Genomic DNA, 22937 nt, shown 5'->3' with positions numbered 1-22937 from the left:
TAATCTCTTTAAGAGATCCAATTATGATGAACCTATTGCTAGTGAGTTGAGTGCACTAGATTATCTTTATGAGGTTTTGCTTAAAATTCGTGAATCTGAAAATTGTGATGAAGTACTTTATGAAGCAATTCACGATAGATCTTTGAATAAAAAGCATGATTGCAATGATTCTACTATAAATTCTATTGATGCCAATTGTGCTAATAATATGCAAAACCCTAAGCTTGGGGATGCTAGTTTTGCTATGACTACTATTTGTTGCAATGATCATGATTGGGGTGATTCTTCTTTTGATCTTGAAAATTTATTTAAGCCCCATGATGAATATGAGATTGATAATAGTGTTTGCAATATTATTGGAAGTGGGTTTGGAAGAGTGTTAACTTTATATCCCACATATTTGGAGAATCTTCAATCTTATGAAATTTTTGATAAAAGTGGGTTTGGAGAGGTCATGACTTTAGCTAATGTTAATCCCACTATTTTGGAAGAGTGTCAACTTCGCATGCATGTGGATCGTGTTGAGAATATATTATGTGATAGCTATATTGTTGAATTTTCTTATGATAATACATGCAAATATTATGAGAGAGGAAAATATGGTTGTAGAAATTTTCATGTTACTAAATTACCTCTCGTTATGTTGAGATTGTTATCGTTCCTTTCCGCTTCCTTGCATATGCTAGTTTTTGCTTGGTATGATAATTTGTTTTTCTATAAGATGCCTATACATAGGAAGTATGTTAGACTTAGATGTATTTGTCACGTGTTTCATGATGCTCTCTTCGCGCTTCAATTCTTGTCTTTTATGCGAGCATCATTAAAATTATCAATGCCTAGCTAAAAGGCATTAAAGAAAAGCGCTTGTTGGGAGACAACCCAATATATTTCCTTGCTGTTATTCAATAAATATTTGATCTAGCCTCTGGTTTGATTTGTTTTTATGTTTTAATTAGTGTTTGTGCCAAGTTAAACCTATAGGATCTTCTTGGATGATAGTTATTTGATCTTGCTGAAAATTCCAGAAACTTTCTGTTCACGAAAACAATTGTTAAAAATCACCAGAACGTGATAAAATACTGATTCAAATTGCAGTAGATCAATAAACAAATTTTATAGTTCTTCCTATTTTGGTAGAAGTTTTTGAGTTCCAGAAGTTTGCGTTAGTTACAGATTACTACAGACTGTTCTGTTTTTGACAGATTCTGTTTTTCGTGTGTTGTTTGCTTATTTTGATGAATCTATGGCTAGTAAAATAGTTTATAAACCATAGAGAAGTTGGAATACAGTAGGTTTAACACCAATACAAATAAAGAATAAGTTCATTACAGTACCTTGAAGTGGTGTTTTGTTTTCTTTCGCTAACGGAGCTCACGAGATTTTCTGTTAAGTTTTGTGTTGCGAAGTTTTCAAGTTTTGGGTAAAGATTTGATGGAGTATGGAACAAGGAGTGGCAAGAGCCTAAGCTTGGGGATGCCCATGGCACCCCAAGATAATCTAAGGACACCAAAAAGCCAAAGCTTGGGGATGCCCCGGAAGGCATCCCCTCTTTCGTCCTCATCCATCGGTAAAATTACTTGGAGCTATATTTTTATTCACCACATGATATGTGTTTTGCTTGGAGCGTATTGTATGATTTGAGTCTTTATTTGTTAGTTTTCCACAATCATACTTGCTGTACACACCTTTTGAGAGAGACACACTTGATTCGGAATTTGTTAGAATACTCTATGTGCTTCACTTATATCATTTGAGCTATATAGTTTTTGCTCTAGTGCTGCACTTATATCTTTTAGAGCACGGCGGTGGTTATGTTTCATATAAACTATTGTTCTCTCATGCTTCACTTATATTATTTTGAGAGTCCTACAAAACAGCGTGGTAATTTGCTTTAATTATGATAGGCATTCAAGATTAGTAAAAAAAATCTTACGAGTGTGTTGAATACTATGAGAAGTTTGATACTTGGTAATTGTTTTGAGATATGAAGATGCTAATATTAGAGTCATGCTAGTTGAGTAGTTTTGAATTTGAGAAATACTTGTGTTAAAGTTTGTGATTCCCGTAGCATGCACGTATGGTGAACCGTTATGTGATGAAGTCGGAGCATGATTTATTTATTGATTGTCTTCCTTATGAGTGGCGGTCGGGGACGAGCGATGGTCTTTTCCTACCAATCTATCCCCCTAGGAGCATGTGAGTAATACTTTGCTTTGGTAAATTGTAGATTTTTGCAACAAGTATATGAGTTCTTTATGACTAATGTTGAGTCCATGGATTATACGCACTCTCATCCTTCCACCATTGCTAGCCTCTCTAATACCGCGCACTTTTCGCCGGTATCATAAACCCACCATATACCTTCCTAAAAACAGCCACCATACCTACCTATCATGGCATTTCCATAGCCATTCCGAGATATATTGCCATGCAACTTACCACCATTCCGTTTGCTATGACACGCTTCATCATTGTCATATTGCTTTGCATGATCATGTAGTTGACATCATATTTGTGGCAAAGCCACCGTTCATAATTCTTTCATACATGTCACTCTTAATTCATTCCATATCCCGATACTCCGCTGGAGGCATTCACATAGAGTCATATTATTGTTCTAAGTATTGAGTTGTAAATCTTGAGTTGTAAGTAAATAAAAGTGTGATGATCATCATTATTAGAGCATTGTCCCAAGTGAGGAAAGGATGATGGAGACTATGATTCCCCCATAAGTCGGGATGAGACTCCGGACTAAAAAAAGAGAGAGAGGCCATAAAAAAGGAGAAAAGGCCAATGAAAAAAAAGAAAAAAATGAGAGAAAAAGAGAGAAGGGACAATGCTACTATCCTTTTACCACACTTGTGCTTCAAAGTAGCACCATGATCTTCATGATAGAGAGTCTCTTATGTTGTCACTTTCATATACTAGTGGGAAATTTTAATTATAGAACTTGGCTTGTATATTCCAATGATGGGCTTCCTCAAAATGCCCTAGGTCTTCGTGAGCAAGCGAGTTGGATGCACACCCACTTAGTTTCTGTTGTTGAGCTTTCATATACTTATAGCTCTAGTGCATCCGTTGCATGGCAATCCCTACTCACTCACATTGATATCTATTGATGGGCATCTCCATAGCCCGTTGATACACCTAGTTGATGTGAGACTATCTTCTCCCTTTTCGTCTTCTCCATAACCACCATTCTATTCCACATATAGTGCTATGTCCATGGCTCACGCTCATGTATTGCGTGAAGATTGAAAAAGTTTGAGAACACCAAAAGTATGAAACAATTGCTTGGCTTGTCATCGGGGTTGTGCATGATTAAATACTTTATGTGATGAAGATAGAGCATAGCCAGACTATATGATTTTGTAGGGATAACTTTCTTTGGCCATGTTATTTTGAGAAGACATAATTGCTTAGTTAGTGTGCTTGAAGTATTATTATTTTTATGTCAATATTAAACTTTTGTCTTGAATCTTTCGGATCTGAACATTCATACCACAATTAAGAGAATTACATTGAAAATTATGCCAAGTAGCATTCCACATCAAAAATTCTGTTTTTATCATTTACCTACTCGAGGACGAGCAGGAATTAAGCTTGGGGATGCTTGATACGTCTCCAACGTATCTATAATTTTTGATTGTTCCATGTTATATTATATTCTGTCTTGGATGTTTAATGGGCTTTATTATACACTTTTATACTATTTTTTGGGACTAACCTATTAACCGGAGGCCTATCCCAAATTGTTGTTTTTTTGCCTATTTCAGTGTTTCGCAGAAAAAGAATATCAAACGGAGTCCAAACGGAATGAAACCTTCGGGAACGTGATTATCGGAACAAACGTGATCCAGAGGACTTGGAGTCTACGTCAAGAAAGCAACGAGGAGAGCACGAGGCAGGGGGCGCGCCTACCCCCCCTCCCAGGCGTGTCCTCCACCCTCATGGGGCCCACGTTGCTCCACCGACGTACTTCTTCCTCCTATATATACCTATGTACCCCCAAACCATCAGAGGCATCCATGAAAACCTAATTCCACCGCCGCAACCTTCTGTACCCGTGAGATCCCATCTTGGGGCCTTTTCCGGTGTCCTGCCGGAGGGGGCATTGATCGCGGAGGGCTTCTACATCAACACCATAGCCTCTCCGATGATGTGTGAGTAGTTTACCTCAGACCTTCGGGTCCATAGTTATTAGCTAGATGGCTTCTTCTCTCTCTTTGGATCTCATTACAAAGTTCTCCACGATTCTCGTGGAGATCTATTCGATGTAATCTTCTTTTGTGGTGTGTTTGTCGGGACCGATGAATTGTGGTTTTATGATCAAGATTATCTATGAAAAATATTTGAATCTTCTCTGAATTCTTTTATGTATGATTGGTTATCTTTGCAAGTCTCTTCGAATTATCAGTTTGGTTTGGCCTACTGGATTGATCTTTCTTGCAATGGGAGAAGTGCTTAGCTTTGGGTTCAATCTTGCGGTGTCCTTTCCCAGTGACAGCAGGGGCAGCAAGGCACATATTGTATTGTTGCCATCGAGGATAACAAGATGGGGTTTATATCATATTGCATGAGTTTATCCCTCTACATCATGTCATCTTGCTTAAAGCGTTACTCCGTTCTTATGAAATTAATACTCTAGATGCATGCTGGATAGCGGTCGATGTGTGGAGTAATAGTAGTAGATGCAGGCAGGAGTCGGTCTACTTGTCACGGACGTGATGCCTATATACATGATCATACCTAGATATTCTCATAACTATGCTCAATTCTATCAATTGCTCGACAGTAATTTGTTCACCCACCGTAATACTTATGCTCTTGAGAGAAGCCACTAGTGAAACCTATGGCCCCCGGGTCTATTCTCCATCATATTAATCTTCCAACACTTAGCTATTTCCGTTGCCTTTTATTTTACTTTGCATCTTTATTTCTCTTTATCATAAAAATACCAAAAATATTATCTTATCATATCTATCAGATCTCACTCTCGTAAGTGACCGTGAAGGGATTGACAACCCCTTTATCACGTTGGTTGCGAGGTTCTTATTTGTTTGTGTAGGTGCGAGGGACTTGAGCGTGGTCTCCTACTGGATTGATACCTTGGTTCTCAAAACTGAGGGAAATACTTATGCTACTTTACTGCATCACCCTTTCCTCTTCAAGGGAAAAACCAACCCAGTGCTCAAGAGGTAGCACCTTCCCCGTGCGCCGCCTCAGCCGTCGAGCCTGCTCTGCCCACGATGTCCACTCGTCGCGTCCGACCCCGCCCTAACCTCACTCGCCTCCGCTCCACCGCATCCCGCTCCCCCTCGCCGGGCTTCTCCCCTTCGCGCCGCTCCCTTGCTGCTGCTGCTCTGGCAGCTGCAGCCACACCCACTGGCGCCCCACTGCGCCGCGGATGGCTTGGGCGAGCGCCCCGCTGGGCTGGCGCCCATGCGCCCTACGCCCGTAACCCGCTAGCGCCGGCGCCCGCTAAAGACCCCCCGGGCCAATGACAAGTGGGGCCGCCCTATGAAACGTTTTTAGAAATAGATGGATATAATAAAATAATTAATTAATTAACTTAATTAATTACGAATATTAAACTAATTAAACTTAGTTAACTTAATGAAGTAAGTAACCTAATTAATTGGTAATTAGATAAACAGTCAATGACAGTGGGCCCCATTGCCTAGTTTGACCAGTCATATGCATTATTGACTGATGACATCATGCTGATGTAATGCTGATGCAATAAAAACATTTTTGATTTAAATTAATTCTGTTAATTAAAAAAAGAATTAAATCTTTATAAATTAATATAAAATAATCCGTAGCTCGGATGAAAATACTTTGTACATGAAAGTTGCTCAGAACGACGAGGCGAATCCGAATACGTAGCCCGTTCGTCCGCCACACATTCCTAGCATAGCGAACACGTAACTTTCCCCATCCGGTTCATCTGTCCGAAAACGCGAAACACTGGGGATACTTTCCCGGATGTTTGCCCCCTTTGCCGGTGTCACCTCTTACTGCGTTAGGGCACACCTGGCACTGTTACTTGTCATGTCATGCATCGTCATGCTTACGTTTGCATTAGATTTATTGTTTCTTCCCCCTCTTCTCTCATTAGACACCGAGACCGACGCTGCTGCTAACCAGTACGACTACGGTGTTGACGACCCCTCCTTCTCGGCAGAGCAAACAGGCAAGCCCCCCTCCCTTGATAACCAGATATCGCCTATTCCTTCTCTCTACTGCTTGCATTAGAGTAGTGTAGCATGTTACTGCTTTCGGTTAATCCTATTCTGCTGCATGGCCTGTCATTGTTGCTACAGTTGTTACCCTTACCTGCAATCCTAAATGCTTGGTATATGATGCTAGTATTCCATCAGTGGCCCTACACTCTTGTCCGTCTGCCATGCTATACTACTGGGCCGTGATCACTTCGGGAGGTGATCACGGGCATATGCTATATACTTTATACTGTTACATTACTTATGATACTGTTCGGAGATGGGGGCAGAAGGGGCAGGTGGCTCCATCCCGGTAGAGGTGGGCCTGGGTTCCCGACGACCCCCGACTGTTACTTTGTGGCGGAGCGCCAGGGCAGGTTGAGACCACCTAGGAGAGAGGTGGGCCTGGCCCTGGTCGGTGTCCACGGTTACTTCATAATAACACGCTTAACGAGATCTTGGTATTTGATCTGAGTTGGGTTGTTGACCTTATACGCACTAACCGCCACGTGGGACAAGATATGGGCAACCGGTGTCGTGGTATCAGTCGAAGCTCTTTTTGACGTCAGCGACTGAGCGCCGCGCGCCGCATTGGACCGTAAGCCCACACTTGTATTAAGGGGGCTAGGTCTGCTTCCGGCCGCGTACGCAACGTGCAGGTGTGCAATGGGCGATGGGCCCAGACCACTGCGCGCATAGGATTTAGACCGGCGTGCTGATCTCTCTGTTGAGCCTAGGTAGGGTTGCGACGTGTTGATCTCCCGAGGCCGGACATGACCCAGGAAAGTGTGCCCAGCCAGAGGGATCGAGCGTGTCGGGTAATGTGGTGCACCCCTGCAGGGAAGTTTATCTATTCGAATAGCCGTGATCTTCGGTAACAGGACGACTTGGAGTTGTACCTTGACCTTATGACAACTAGAACTGGATACTTAATAAAATACACCCTTCCAAGTGCCAGATATAACTCGGTGATTGCTCTCACATAGGGCGACGAGGAGAGGATCGCCGGGTAGATTTATGCTATGCGATGCTACTTGGTGAACTTACCATCTACTCTCTTCTACTTGCTTCAAGATGGAGGCTGCCAGAAGCGTAGTCTTCGACAGGACTAGCTATCCCCCTATTATTCTGGAATTTTGCAGTTCAGTCCATCGATATTGCCCCTTTACACAGATACCCATGCATATGTAGTGTAGATCCTTGCTTGCGAGTACTTTGGATGAGTACTCACGGTTGCTTTCCCCCCTCTTTTCCCCCTTTCCTTTCCTCTCGGTTGTCGCAACCAGATGCTAGAGCCCAGGAGCCAGACACCACCTTCGACGACGACTCCTACTACACCGGAGGTGCCTACTACTACGTGCAGGCCGCTGACGACGACCAGGAGTAGTTTAGGAGGATCCCAGGCAGGAGGCATGCGCCTCTTTCGATCGGTATCCCAGTTTGTGCTAGCCATCTTATGACAACTTGTTTAACTTATGCTTGTACTCAGATATTGTTGCCTCCGCTGACTCGAATATGATCGAGCACTTGTATTCGAGCCCTCGAGGCCCCTGGTTTGTATTATGATGCTTGTATTGTTGGAAATATGCCCTAGAGGCAATAATAAATGGTTATTATTATATTTCTTTGTTCATGGTAATTGTCTATTGTTCATGCTATAATTGTGTTAACCGGAAATCGTAATACATGTGTGAATACATAGACCACAACGTGTCCCTAGTAAGCCTCTAGTTGACTAGCTCGTTGATCAACAGATAGTCATGGTTTCCTGACTATGGACATTGGATGTCATTGATAACGGGATCACATCATTAGGAGAATGATGTGATGGACAAGACCCAATCCTAAGCATAGCATAAAAGATCGTGTAGTTTCGTTTGCTAGAGCTTTTCCAATGTCAAGTATCTTTTCCTTAGACCATGAGATTGTGCAACTCCCGGATACCGTAGGAGTGCTTTGGGTGTGCCAAACGTCACAACGTAACTGGGTGACTATAAAGGTGCACTACGGGTATCTCCGAAAGTGTCTGTTGGGTTGGCACGGATCGAGACTGGGATTTGTCACTCCGTGTGACGGAGAGGTATCTCTGGGCCCACTCGGTAATGCATCATCATAATGAGCTCAATGTGACTAAGGCGTTAGTCACGGGATCATGCATTGCGGTACGAGTAAAGAGACTTGCCGGTAACGAGATTGAACAAGGTATTGGGATACCGACGATCGAATCTCGGGCAAGTAACATACCGATTGACAAAGGGAATTGCATACGGGATTGATTGAATCCTCGACATCGTGGTTCATCCGATGAGATCATCGTGGAACATGTGGGAGCCAACATGGGTATCCAGATCCCGCTGTTGGTTATTGACCGGAGAGGCGTCTCGGTCATGTCTGCATGTCTCCCGAACCCGTAGGGTCTACACACTTAAGGTTCGGTGACGCTAGGGTTGTAGAGATATGTGTATGCGGAAACCCGAAAGTTGTTCGGAGTCCCGGATGAGATCCCGGACGTCACGAGGAGTTCGGAATGGTCCGGAGGTGAAGAATTATATATAGGAAGTCAAGTTTCGGCCACCGGGAAAGTTTCGGGGGTTATCGGTATTGTACCGGGACCACCGGAAGGGTCCCGGGGGTCCACCGGGTGGGGCCACCTATCCCGGAGGGCCCCGTGGGCTGAAGTGGGAAGGGAACCAGCCCCTAGTGGGCTGGGCGCCCCCCATGGGCCTCCCCCCTGCGCCTAGGGTTGGAAACCCTAGGGTGGGGGGCGCCCCACTTGCCTTGGGGGGCAAGGCACCCCCTTGGCCGCCGCCCCCCCTCTAGATGGGTTGTGGCCGGCGCCCCCCCTCCCAGGGGGCCTATATAAAGGGGGGGAGGGAGGGCAGGAATATCTCAGCCTTGGGCGCCTCCCTCCTCCCCTGCTACACCTCTCTCTCTCGTAGAAGCTCGGCGAAGCCCTGCCGACATCCCGCTACATCCACCACCACGCCGTCGTGCTGCTGGATCTCCATCAACCTCTCCTTCCCCCTTGCTGGATCAAGAAGGAGGAGACGTTGCTGCACCGTACGTGTGTTGAACGCGGAGGTGCCGTCCGTTCGGCACTCGGTCATCGGTGATTTGAATCACGGCGAGTACGACTCCGTCATCCACGTTCATTGGAACGCTTCCGCTCGCGATCTACAAGGGTATGTAGATGCACTCCTTTCCCCTCGTTGCTAGTATACTCCATAGATGCATCTTGGTGAGCGTAGGAAAATTTTAAAATTATGCTACGATTCCCAACAGTGGCATCATGAGCCAGGCCTATGCGTAGTTACTATGCACGAGTAGAACACAAAGAAGTTGTGGGCGTTGATGTTGCCAATTCTTCTTGCCGCTACTAGTCGTTTCTTGTTTCGGCGGCATTGTAGGATGAAGCGGCCCGGACCGACCTTACACGTACGCTTACGTGAGACAGGTTCCACCGACTGACATGCACTAGATGCATAAGGTGGCTAGCGGGTGTCTGTCTCTCCTACTTTAGTCGGAACGGATTCGATGAAAAGGGTCCTTATGAAGGGTAAATAGAAATTGGCAAATCACGTTGTGGTCATACGTAGGTAAGAAACGTTCTTGCTAGAACCTACAACCACGTAAAACTTGCAAAATTAGAGGACGTCTAACTTGTTTTTGCAGCATGTGCTATGTGATGTGATATGGCCAGAAGATGTGATGAATGATATATGTGATGTATGAGATTGATCATATTCTTGTAATAGGAATCACGACTTGCATGTCGATGAGTATGACAACCGGCAGGAGCCATAGGAGTTGTCTTTATTATTTTGCATGACCTGCGTGTCATTGAATAACGCCATGTAAATTACTTTACTTTGTTGCTAAACGCGTTAGCCATAGAAGTAGAAGTAATCGTTGGCGTGACGACTTCATGAAGACACAATGATGGAGATCATGGTGTCATGCCGGTGACGAAGATGATCATGGTGCCCCGAAGATGGAGATCAAAGGAGCATAATGATATTGGCCATATCATGTCACTATTTGATTGCATGTGATGTTTATCATGTTTTTGCATCTTATTTGCTTAGAACGACGGTAGTAAGTAAGATGATCCCTTATGATAATTTCAAGTAAAGTGTTCCCCCTAACTGTGCACCGTTGCGAAGGTTCGTTGTTTCGAAGCACCACGTGATGATCGGGTGTGATAGATTCTAACGTTCGCATACAACGGGTGTTGACGAGCCTAGCATGTACAGACATGGCCTCGGAACACACGCAATACACTTAGGTTGACTTGACGAGCCTAGCATGTACAGACATGGCCTCGGAACACGGAGGACCGAAAGGTCGAGCATGAGTCGTATAGAAGATACGATCAACATGGAGATGTTCACCGATCTTGACTAGTCCGTCTCACGTGATGATCGGACACGGCCTAGTTAACTCGGATCATGTTTCACTTAGATGACTAGAGGGATGTCTATCTGAGTGGGAGTTCATTGTGTAATTTGATTAGATGAACTTAATTATCATGAACTTAGTCTAAAATCTTTACACTATGTCTTGTAGATCTAATGGCCAACGTTGTCCTCAATTTCAACGCGTTCCTAGAGAAAACCAAGCTGAAAGATGATGGCAGCAACTATACGGACTGGGTCCGGAACCTGAGGATCATCCTCATAGTAGCCAAGAAAGATTATGTCTTAGAAGCACCGCTAGGTGATGCACCAATCCCAGAGAACCAAGACGTTATGAACGCTTGGCAGCAGCGTGCTGATGATTACTCCCTCGTTCAGTGCGGCATGCTTTACAGCTTAGAACCGGGTCTCCAAAAGCGTTTTGAGAAACATGGAGCATATGAGATGTTCGAGGAGCTGAAATTAGTTTTCCAAGCTCATGCCCGGGTCGAGAGATATGAAGTCTCCGACAAGTTCTTCAGCTGTAAAATGGAGGAAAATAGTTCTGTAAGTGAGCACATACTCAGAATGTCTGGGTTGCACAACCGCTTGACTCAGCTGGGAGTTAATCTCCCGGATGACGCGGTCATTGACAGAATCCTCCAGTCGCTTCCACCAAGCTACAAGAGCTTTGTGATGAACTTCAATATGCAGGGGATGGAAAAGACCATTCCTGAGATATATTCAATGCTGAAATCAGCGGAGGTGGAGATCAGAAAAGAACATCAAGTGTTGATGGTGAATAAAACCACTAAGTTCAAGAAGGGCAAGGGTAAGAAGAACTTCAAGAAGGACGGCAAGGGAGTTGCCGCGCCCGGTAAGCCAGTTGCCGGGAAGAAGCCAAGGAATGGACCCAAGCCCGAGACTGAGTGCTTTTATTGCAAGGGAAGTGGTCACTGGAAGCGGAACTGCCCCAAATACTTAGCGGACAAGAAGGCCGGCAACACCAAAGGTATATGTGATATACATGTAATTGATGTGTACCTTACCAGTACTCGTAGTAGCTCCTGGGTATTTGATACCGGTGCGGTTGCTCATATTTGTAACTCAAAACAGGAACTACGGAATAAACGGAGACTGGCGAAGGACGAGGTGACGATGCGCGTCGGGAATGGTTCCAAGGTCGATGTGATCGCCGTCGGCACGCTACCTCTGCATCTACCTACGGGATTAGTTTTAAACCTCAATAATTGTTATTTAGTGCCAGCTTTGAGCATGAACATTGTATCTGGATCTCGTTTAATTCGAGATGGCTACTCATTTAAATCCGAGAATAATGGTTGTTCTATTTATATGAGAGATATGTTTTATGGTCATGCCCCGCTGGTTAATGGTTTATTCTTGATGAATCTCGAACGTGATGTTACACATATTCATAGTGTGAATACCAAAAGATGTAAAGTTGATAACGATAGTCCCACATACTTGTGGCACTGCCGCCTTGGTCACATTGGTGTCAAGCGCATGAAGAAGCTCCATGCAGATGGACTTTTGGAGTCTCTTGATTACGAATCATTTGACACGTGCGAACCATGCCTCATGGGTAAGATGACCAAGACTCCGTTCTCCGGAACAATGGAGCGAGCAACCAACTTATTGGAAATCATACATACCGATGTGTGCGGTCCAATGAGTGTTGAGGCTCGCGGAGGATATCGTTATGTTCTCACTCTCACTGATGACTTAAGTAGATATGGGTATGTCTACCTAATGAAACACAAGTCTGAAACCTTTGAAAAGTTCAAGGAATTTCAGAGTGAGGTTGAGAATCAACGTGACAGGAGAATAAAATTCTTACGATCAGATCGTGGTGGAGAATATTTAAGTCACGAATTTGGTGCACACTTAAGGAAATGTGGAATAGTTTCACAACTCACGCCGCCTGGAACACCTCAGAGAAATGGTGTGTCCGAACGTCGTAATCGCACTCTATTGGATATGGTGCGATCTATGATGTCTCTTACCGATTTACCGCTCTCATTTTGGGGCTATGCTTTAGAGACTGCCGCATTCACTTTAAATAGGGCTCCGTCGAAATCCGTTGAGACGACACCGTATGAATTATGGTTTGGGAAGAAACCTAAGCTGTCGTTTCTAAAAGTTTGGGGATGCGATGCTTATGTCAAGAAACTTCAACCTGAAAAGCTCGAACCCAAGTCGGAGAAATGCGTCTTCATAGGATACCCTAAGGAAACCATTGGGTATACCTTCTACCTCAGATCCGAAGGCAAGATCTTCGTTGCCAAGAACGGGTCCTTTCTGGAGAAGGAGTTTCTCTCGAAAGAATTGAGTGGGAGGAAAGTGGAACTTGATGAGGTGATAGTCACCCCTTCCGAACCGGAAAGTAGCGCAGCGCGGGAAGATGTTCCTGTGGTGCCTACACCGACTGGGGAGGAAGTTAATGATGATGATCATGAAGCTTCGGATCAAGTTACTACTGAACTTCGTAGGTCCACAAGGACACGTTCCGCACCAGAGTGGTACGGCAACCCTGTCCTGGAAATCATGTTGTTAGACAACGGTGAACCTTCGAACTATGAAGAAGCGATGGCGGGCCCGGATTCCGACAAATGGCTAGAAGCCATGAAATCCGAGATAGGATCCATGTATGAAAACGAAGTATGGACTTTGACTGACTTGCCCGATGATCGGCGAGCCATAGAAAACAAATGGATCTTTAAGAAGAAGACAGACGCGGATGGTAATGTGACCATCTACAAAGCTCGACTTGTCGCTAAGGGTTATCGACAAGTTCAAGGGGTTGACTACGATGAGACTTTCTCACCCGTAGCGAAGCTGAAGTCCGTCCGAATCATGTTAGCAATTGCCGCATACTATGATTATGAGATATGGCAGATGGACGTCAAAACGGCATTCCTTAACGGCTTCCTTAAGGAAGAGTTGTATATGATGCAGCCGGAAGGTTTTGTCGATCCTAAGAATGCTAACAAAGTATGCAAGCTCCAGCGCTCAATCTATGGGCTGGTGCAAGCATCTCGGAGTTGGAACATTCGCTTTGATGAGATGATCAAAGCGTTTGGGTTTACACAGACTTATGGAGAAGCCTGTGTTTACAAGAAAGTGAGTGGGAGCTCTGTAGCATTTCTCATATTATATGTGGATGACATATTATTGATGGGAAATGATATAGAATTCTTGGAAAGTATAAAGGCCTATTTGAATAAGTGTTTTTCAATGAAGGACCTTGGAGAAGCTGCTTATATATTAGGCATCAAGATCTATAGAGATAGATCAAGACGCCTCATTGGTCTTTCACAGAGTACATACCTTGACAAGATATTGAAGAAGTTCAATATGGATCAGTCCAAGAAGGGGTTCTTGCCTGTATTGCAAGGTGTGCAATTGAGCACGGCTCAATGCCCGACCACGGCAGAAGATAGAGAAAGATGAGTGTCATCCCCTATGCCTCGGCCATAGGGTCTATTATGTATGCCATGCTGTGTACCAGACCTGATGTAAACCTTGCCGTAAGTTTGGTAGGAAGGTACCAAAGTAATCCCGGCATGGAACACTGGACAGCGGTCAAGAATATCCTGAAGTACCTGAAGAGGACTAAGGATATGTTTCTCGTTTATGGAGGTGACGAAGAGCTCGTCGTAAAGGGTTACGTCGACGCTAGCTTCGACACAGATCTGGATGACTCGAAGTCACAAACCGGATACGTGTATATTTTGAATGGAGGAGCAGTAAGCTGGTGCAGTTGCAAGCAAAGCGTCGTGGCGGGATCTACATGTGAAGCGGAGTACATGGCAGCCTCGGAGGCAGCACAGGAAGCAGTCTGGATGAAGGAGTTCATTACCGACCTAGGGGTGATTCCCAATGCGTCGGGCCCGATGACTCTCTTCTGTGACAACACTGGAGCTATTGCCCTTGCGAAGGAGCCCAGGTTTCACAGGAAGACCAGGCATATCAAGCGTCGCTTCAACTCCATTCGTGAAAGTGTTCAAAATGGAGACATAGATATTTGTAAAGTACATACGGACCTGAATGTAGCAGATCCGTTGACTAAACCTCTCCCTAGGGCAAAACATGATCAACACCAGGACGCAATGGGTGTTCGATTCATCACAATGTAACTAGATTATTGACTCTAGTGCAAGTGGGAGACTGTTGGAAATATGCCCTAGAGGCAATAATAAATGGTTATTATTATATTTCTTTGTTCATGGTAATTGTCTATTGTTCATGCTATAATTGTGTTATCCGGAAATCGTAATACATGTGTGAATACATAGACCACAACGTGTCCCTAGTAAGCCTCTAGTTGACTAGCTCGTTGATCAACAGATAGTCATGGTTTCCTGACTATGGACATTGGATGTCATTGATAACGGGATCACATCATTAGGAGAATGATGTGATGGACAAGACCCAATCCTAAGCATAGCATAAAAGATCGTGTAGTTTCGTTTGCTAGAGCTTTTCCAATGTCAAGTATCTTTTCCTTAGACCATGAGATCGTGCAACTCCCGGATACCGTAGGAGTGCTTTGGGTGTGCCAAACGTCACAACGTAACTGGGTGACTATAAAGGTGCACTACGGGTATCTCCGAAAGTGTCTGTTGGGTTGGCACGGATCGAGACTGGGATTTGTCACTCCGTGTGACGGAGAGGTATCTCTGGGCCCACTCGGTAATGCATCATCATAATGAGCTCAATGTGACTAAGGCGTTAGTCACGGGATCATGCATTGCGGTACGAGTAAAGAGACTTGCCGGTAACGAGATTGAACAAGGTATTGGGATACCGACGATCGAATCTCGGGCAAGTAACATACCGATTGACAAAGGGAATTGCATACGGGATTGATTGAATCCTCGACATCGTGGTTCATCCGATGAGATCATCATGGAACATGTGGGAGCCAACATGGGTATCCAGATCCCGCTATTGGTTATTGACCGGAGAGGCGTCTCGGTCATGTCTGCATGTCTCCCGAACCCGTAGGGTCTACACACTTAAGGTTCGGTGACGCTAGGGTTGTAGAGATATGTGTATGCGGAAACCCGAAAGTTGTTCGGAGTCCCGGATGAGATCCCGGACGTCACGAGGAGTTCCGGAATGGTCCGGAGGTGAAGAATTATATATAGGAAGTCAAGTTTAGGCCACCGGGAAAGTTTCGGGGGTTATCGGTATTGTACCGGGACCACCGGAAGGGTCCCGGGGGTCCACCGGGTGGGGCCACCTATCCCGGAGGGCCCCGTGGGCTGAAGTGGGAAGGGAACCAGCCCCTAGTGGGCTGGGCGCCCCCCATGGGCCTCCCCCCTGCGCCTAGGGTTGGAAACCCTAGGGTGGGGGGCGCCCCACTTGCCTTGGGGGGCAAGGCACCCCCTTGGCCGCCGCCCTCCCCTCTAGATGGGTTGTGGCCGGCGCCCCCCCTCCCAGGGGGGCCTATATAAGGGGGGGAGGGAGGGCAGGAATATCTCAGCCTTGGGCGCCTCCCTCCTCCCCTGCTACACCTCTCTCTCTCGTAGAAGCTCGGCGAAGCCCTGCCGACATCCCGCTACATCCACCACCACGCCGTCGTGCTGCTGGATCTCCATCAACCTCTCCTCCCCCCTTGCTGGATCAAGAAGGAGGAGACGTTGCTGCACCGTACGTGTGTTAAACGCGGAGGTGCCGTCCGTTCGGCACTCGGTCATCGGTGATTTGAATCACGGCGAGTACGACTCCGTCATCCACGTTCATTGGAACGCTTCCGCTCGCGATCTACAAGGGTATGTAGATGCACTCCTTTCCCCTCGTTGCTAGTATACTCCATAGATGCATCTTGGTGAGCGTAGGAAAATTTTAAAATTATGCTACGATTCCCAACATGTATGACTTATTTTATTTTTAGAGTTGTGTTGTGATATCTTCCCGTGAGTCCCTGATCTTGATCGTACACATTTGCGTGTATGATTAGTGTACGATTGAATCGGGGGGCGTCGCAAGTTGGTATCAGAGCCGACTGACTGTAGGAATCCCCCTTTCCAACTCCTTGGCCTAAGTTGAGTCTAGTCATTAAAAAAAGTTTTTTTTACTAACATGGTTGTGCGGCTTACGGGCCCACGTCGCCATTGGGTGGTATTAGGATCTTTTATTTCTCGACCTATACTCTGGGACTCTGACATCTCTTCTATTCGGGTTAAATGATTTTACTTACTCTGACTCTAGGTTCTCGTAACTACTTCCACCCGGAGAGCCCCTTATTACAGATGATCGCCTGCTGCACCAGAAGTTTCCGAAGATGCTATTCGATGTTTTACCGAGACACTTCTGCTACTTATACTTGCCATCCATACCTTCATTCTCGATTACTCTTGTTAGTACAAGATACCCTGAACTACTTCCCGCTATTCCGAGAATCCTTTGTGCTTACTGCCTTGCAGCTCCTTTTCCTCATGAATACATGTATGAATAATTCCTCACACTTATTGGGGATTCGTTCATCCCCAGTTGTTCAAGTGTTTCGCAAAATTCTTTGAAATGCCATTCGATCTTCCGAAATCCTCAGTAGCCTATTGCTCTTGATCTTCTTTACCTGCTTGCATAATGGTTACTTCCATATGTCAAGCAATATTCATTAAAATACTTTGTGATCGACATTCTGATCCTGTTGATTCAGCATGTGTGTGAATGCACAAATCATCAGTGTTCCTTGAAAATTATCCTTCCGCCTCGAACGTCATTTTGAACATGAGTTGGTTGTCGACCAATCGAATTGCCACCGTTTGTGCCTCTAAGTCTATTCAACTTACTTATCTTTTGATCAGAGCATCTGCTTCTGATCCCCCAATTTGGAAATCATAATTCCTTGTATTTAATCTCTCGAATTATCAAGATATTTCTATAATCCAATGCCTTTTGCATTATTTCTTCTTCTGGTTGAACATATATGCTCACATCAGATTCTTGGCGGTCCGCCAGATCGTTTGGTGGATTATTATCCGACCGTTCCTGCATATTCTCAAAACCTTGAGTTCTTCCCCTGATACATAATGCCTTTGGTAAATTGTATCATTTGCCTTGTCGACCATGCTCTACTTTCGAGCTTGTATTATTTACTCCTGAAGATATGTTTCTACGATGCCCTGATGGGTTGAACCTATGCCTTCCTTAATCCGTGTGAACCCGAAAGATTTCACGGGTCATACTTATCTGGTATTGCACCAGGTAAAACTTTCAACAACTAATGACATTTTCAAAAAGCGAGAGGTGAATGGAAGGTTATACATTGAAGAAGTGGGAGTCGACCTTGAACTTGTGTTCATGCCCATGGACACGATGTAGATCCTATCATGGAAACTTCTTGTAATAATAACTATTTCCTTGATATAGGTTCATCTAGTATCCATGTTTGGTCCTTTGCAACCGTGGTTCCGACCATGATTGTTCTCCTTTGATTCCATTTCTCAGATAAGATGAAGTACTTGTCTTCTGCAGATCATGTCACGTGTCCACCGTCTACTCTGCTCTACCGTCGATTATTACACTTTGGTACCTCGAGAATATCACCGAACTACATAACTTCTTGTGAGTTCTTCATCAACTATTATTTCTCGATGATTCCAATTTTCTCCGGGTTTTGAGTGGATAGTCACTCGAGTACCCCGATAACTGAATCGAGTCCGCACTACGGTTCAACAACTTTTAGTAATGTTCCTTACTTACGAGTTTGTACCCGATCGCGTCATTCCTAGCCTGTTTGGCTATATCATTATCATGATGATTTTAATTGTGCTACCTAGTCCTTATTCTCGGCGCACAACTTTTGACGATGAGCTAAGCTTACGTTGAATTTCCTCGTCATATCATTTCTCCTTGAACAACAAACTTGATTTCGAGTTTGTGTCCTATCTATGGTTCCAATAACATTTCGCTTCATCATTCGTTTGACTTGATGTCATCGTCGATCGATTACATCTTCGTGAAATCTCTCGACAAATGTGTCGTGATAGTCATCAATATTCCGAGCTTTTCCAGGATATCAATTGAATTCATGATGAGAAATACCATCCTTGCCTCGATGATTTGTGTTATCATCGACCACTTTATTGTCTTCCCTCCAACACAAACTTGCTCGTGTTTTGTGTTGTATCTTATTTCCTTGCTATCCAGCTTATATTATGTTCTACCTTGAAGTATTACTGTCTATTGTGTCAAGGATGTTGTGAGCATTGCTCCGCCTCTTAAGAATTCTTGGTATAGTGATACTTCTCACCATCACCATTCCTTCTTGGTTCCCGTGTTGATTCTAACCGGGGTACCAACAAGTGAACGGTGCTGTTTGGATGCTGTACTTCTAGCAACCCTAATGCTTTGAAGTAAATGATCGACAGTTCATTCTTAGACTATCGGTTATTGGATCACCATTCTAACAATTGATCGGGCTATCTATTCCCATATTTCGGGCGCACCTGTCAACCAATGTTTAATCGGTATGTTTTCCTCGAGCATACCTCATCATATCATTGATCTGACAAATGTTATCCCCTTGTTCACATAATTGTGGAAATCCATCTTTTGTAAATCTCGGTGAGTTGTCGCTGAGTTCATCAGCCACCTCCTCATCCTCCTTGGTTTAATGATGAACTCTTCTTTCGAAACTCGCTTCCATAGTTCATTGCCCGAGAATCTTATAATGTCATCTCCTCAATTGCGTTGCACCTTTTGTTCTCGGGCATCCTGAGTCTGAGGTATCCTGGCACCAATCAGATCCGAATCTCGGTCAGATATGATGGTCGGAACATTTTCCAAGAGTTATAACATTGGTCTCTACATAACCCGGTAAGGTGGTGCCTTTGCTTAGCACCCCTAGCCAGAGGACCTATTGTTATAGAATATGTATCCTTTTATCAAGGTTAGCCATTCTTCCATGAGGAAATTGTAAGACTTATTCTATAAGTTGTTCCTGATGGATCCCTTGTGTATCCATAGTCTAACCTTTGCCTGAAGACCATGTCAATGCTATCTCAAAGCATGTATGTGGTACTCCGATTTCAATAAGAACATTTGAAGCACAATGCTAAATTTTCTTTATCAAATTATCCAAACACCGTTGTATGGGTAATGTCATGAAATTTCTCCCCCCTTTCCTAAAGTGTTTTCTACATTATATCCTGTCGTGGATATCATGCCCTGTTTGTCCTTGGGAAGGATATACCCCTGAATAATGTGTTAAACACATTTTCCTTTCCATTGTTTTGTTTAACCTTTCTTGTGATCCATATGATCCAAGCAGTAATATCCTTCTGCTTATGCAAACACCTTGGTGTACAACCGTGCCAGTAAGATCCTATTGCTTTTGTTGATGGCATTCTGGTAACCACCGATGGACGAGAACTTTGCCTATTGGTCCGCCTCGTTTCAACGAGCAGGAGAATGGTTCTCATCGTCCCTCGCCCTTGGTACCGATGTTGTTGCCGACATAACTAACAGTCTATTCTCCGACATGCCTTGCTATCATGATCATACAAGATGGCATCGCCCTTCCTACTTCTTAACCCACATGGTGGGCCCATAACCCACAGTTCCACAGGATCGAAACCTTACTCTCCTATACACCCCTGTTTCCAAAGTTATTCCTCAGGCTTGGCTTCGTATGTAATTCACAAGCACCTTCCGTGTGATCATCAATTCTGGTATTAAACACAATACTTATTCTCGTTACTTTGAACCCCTTTCATGCCCTGTAACAGGCATCGAATGATTGCCTGCCCGCTCAAAACTTCCCATGATACCTCCTTACATTACTCTCGATATTTTCTTAATTCAACTCGAGAGTTACTTCCGGCACCTTCCCCGACGTTATCGACCAGATAGTTGATAAGCACACTTCTTATACATCTTTTGGCACTCAAATATGCGGTTTATTGAGATATGACCATCAATTCTTGCTGTCAAATGTTGAATATTTGAATGAAAATCATATAAAAGATCATTTACTCGCCATTTGATTATTTGTAGAAAAGTGCGCAAAGGCACTATAATCGTCAAGATTCTGACTTTATGGCTAATGAGAAGGGAGAAGGGCATGAAAGAAATACATCAAGGACCTGAGCGAGAAGAAAAGAAGTAACCAGGGGTATGCCAAAGAAGTTGGAGGGATCATCTTGTGAAGAAAGAAGAGAAGTATAAGGGCCAAAGAGCAAAGCGGCAGATCTAATCGAGGGGAACAAAATCCCTAGAATGCTTCTATTCCCCAGGGGGCCTGGCACATCTCTCCATCTCATCTCTTCCCCGCCTCCTTCTCCACCTCCGGCCGCCGCCGCGGCCAGGCCATCGTGGCGGCGCGCCACCCAGCCAACCTCCTTCCTCCAACACCATCATCGCCTCCAGCTACCACGCCATCAGCAACTGCCGCTGCACCATCAACCGCGCCACCAGCTCCACCGCGCCACCGCATCACCGGTGGGCCACCAACCAGCGCACCTCCCTCGCCTTGTTGCTCATCTTCTTCTCCATCCCCACGCTGCTGCTTCTTCTCCAAGTCCCCTGCTGCTTCCTTCTGCTTCAGGATAACACCCCTTTGCTGATTCTCTTCTCTGTATCTCAACCCCCACTGCTTGCTGCCCCTTCTCTCTGCTACTCGCTGCTATCTCTTTCCCTCTCTCTTCTCTGAATTTTCTGTAATTGGAGACGTGTAGTTCCTGTAATATTTAGATTTGATAAGATCTTGCAACCTGACAATTGCTCAGCTTCGTTCTTATAAATATTGTATCACAGATTGTGTGTTCTCACTAGTTGAAGTGTTCTTGCTGTGTATTTGTGGTCTATCTGTCACCATATATGTGTATCCAACCTTGTGAACTTGTTTCATTTTGTAGTCTGTGTTAACTCAAGCATGTGTGAAATATATACATATGTGTGTGCCTGTGATATAATACGTTTATGTTCTATCTTGCAACCTTGTTTATTTTTCCTGCTAAATGTTAGATAGTTATATATATGATCAGGTCTTTTTAATTCCCTAGCCGTTTGACGATTACTTGTGTTAGCATTTTATTTCTCAATTTTAATGAAAATGCCAAAAAGATATTGAGATAATCTGAACCTTCCATTGCTACTTTGTCATTTTCTTTGTCGTCAACTTTGGTTAGTTTAGGCCTATATTTCCTTGCAATCATCATCTAAATTCTGTCACCTAGCTTTAGCCAAGCACGATCATCGATTTGCCTAGTCCCTGTGGGGAACACGACACTTGCAGTTTGGGTGAAATATCCCGCTGTACTTACAATTGATCATTTTGGCGCCGTTGCCGGGGACTTGCGTCGAGCGATTGTGCGAAGCTATAGACTAGGCTTAGTATAGTTTTTGTTTAAATTTCCAGTCAAATTTATTTATGTGTTTCTTTTACCTTTTTACTTTTTGTTGCTTCGGCTTATTAGGATACTAACCCTCTCACCAATGTTTGATGTTTGTGAGCGTGTGTAGGATATCTTATTATTTGTAGGCTGATTGACAATTGCACTTGAACATATGGGTTTAGTACGTGATCTTTGGTTGCCAAGTAGTTTGGACACGATGACAGGGCCAATTTGGCCATCTATTGAGGCCGAAAATTTTGAGTTGAGGCCTGGGCTTATTGCTCTCGTCTTGCAGAATCAGTTTAGAGGATTACCCAATGAAGACCCTCATGAGCACATTAGTAATGTTCTGGAGTATGCCAATACAGTCCAGTATCATGGCGTTTCCCAAGATGCTATCAAGTGTATGTTGTTCACATTCTCTCTCAGAGATGCTGCAAGGACTGGTACTATTCTTTGCCATCAAGATCATACACTTGGGGTGATATTTCACAAGCTTTCCTGCATAGATATTTTCCACTTTACAAGCAAGCTGCAATTCGTGACCAGATCCTCAGTTTTGCGCAAGATGGTAGTGAGAGCTTGTATGCAGCTTGGGAGAGATGTAAGTATTTGCTTAGAAAATGTCCTAATCATGGGCAAAAGGATTGGTTAGTGCTTCAGATATTCTATAGAGGGCTAACACATGCTTCAAGAGATCTTATTGATATGTCAGCTGGTGGAACAATCATGAACAAGGCCGTTGAGGGTGCAATTATTCTCATTGAGAGCATTGCCTTCCACCAAATACAATGGGGTTATGAAAGGCCTAGTTCAAATCCGAAGGTTGCAAGCCTCGTGCAATCAGAAGCTGTGTGTTCCATAAGTGAACAGAAATCATCCATGGTGCCTAATATTCAAAACCAGCATGTTTCATTCCGGGGACAACAACATTTCAGAACTGAATTAGA

The 22937-nt window shown here is 44.3% G+C and overlaps 1 pseudogene; it reads right to left on the bottom strand.

The window, feature by feature from the left end:
• Nucleotides 1–22536: 22536 nt before the first annotated feature.
• LOC123146529 (uncharacterized) lies at nt 22537–22628 on the bottom strand (annotated as a pseudogene).
• Between the last annotated feature and the right edge of the window lie 309 nt (nt 22629–22937).

This window comes from Triticum aestivum, chromosome 6D, assembly GCF_018294505.1.
Source record: "Triticum aestivum cultivar Chinese Spring chromosome 6D, IWGSC CS RefSeq v2.1, whole genome shotgun sequence".
NCBI classification, from domain to species: Eukaryota; Viridiplantae; Streptophyta; class Magnoliopsida; order Poales; family Poaceae; genus Triticum; species Triticum aestivum.
This window is presented reverse-complemented; position numbering and strand designations above follow the sequence as displayed.